General features: G+C 44.3%; 1 pseudogene; it reads left to right on the top strand.

Moving 5' to 3' along the window:
* Positions 1-671: 671 nt before the first annotated feature.
* The window catches only part of LOC102842853, a 95,058-nt pseudogene continuing 94,784 nt past the window's right edge, over positions 672-945 (top strand).

Below are 945 nucleotides of genomic sequence, written 5' to 3'. Positions count from 1 at the left end.
GTTTTGGAAGAAGTGCAGCCAGAGTGCTCCATGGAGGCCAGGATGGCTAAAGTTCATCTCTCATACTTTGGACATATTGTCAGGAGGGAACAGTCTCTGGAGAAGTATATCATGCTTGGTAAGATGGAGGATCGGATAGAAAGAGGAAGACCCCCAACATGTACCAGAGAAACAAAGGACTTATATAAAGAAAACTACAAAACACTACTAAAAGAAACCAAAAGAGCCTTCCAAAAATGGAAGAATGTACCATGCGCCTGTATAGGAAGACTTAACATTGTGAAAATGTCAGTACTGCCCAAAGCAATTTATACATATAATGCAATCCGAATCCAGATTCCAATGACATTCTTCAAAGAGACGGAGAAAACAATTACAAACTTTATATGAAAAGGAAAGAGACCCAGCATAAGCAAAGCACTGTTTAAGAAGAAGAATAAGGTTGGAGGCCTGTCACTCCCCGACTTCAAAATTTGCTACATGGCTACAGTGGTCAAAACAGATTGTTACTGGTAAAATGAAAGACACATATATCAATGGAGCAGAATCGTGAATCCAGAAATTACCCCATCTACATATGGCCAACAGATTTTTTACAAAACACCTAAATATATTGCATGGGGAGGTGATAGTCTTTTCAAGAGATGGTAAAGGCAGAACTGAAAAACGACATGCAAAATATTGAAACAAAGGGAGGACTTCCGGAGGGCGGCCAGGCGGTGCGGGTGAGTGGGGGCTCCAAATTCAGGGGGGGACAACTCGCGAGTTAAACCTCCCAGGTAGGAATTCACAGTCTCACAGCCCGCGTGAATCTTAGTGCACCAGAGCATTAGACCCGCTTCTTTGAGAAATCACTGTTCAAGGAATTACAGGCTTTTTGAAAGGGCGCCGCGGCATCCCCAGCTCCTTTGGGCTTGTGGGGGCGGGGCGGGAACCAGCTCGTGC

The sequence above is a fragment of the Chrysochloris asiatica genome, unplaced genomic scaffold, assembly GCF_000296735.1.
Source record: "Chrysochloris asiatica unplaced genomic scaffold, ChrAsi1.0 scaffold00464, whole genome shotgun sequence".
Classification (NCBI taxonomy): domain Eukaryota; kingdom Metazoa; phylum Chordata; class Mammalia; order Afrosoricida; family Chrysochloridae; genus Chrysochloris; species Chrysochloris asiatica.
Note: the sequence above shows the minus strand (reverse complement) of the source record. Positions and strands in the feature narration are given on the sequence as shown.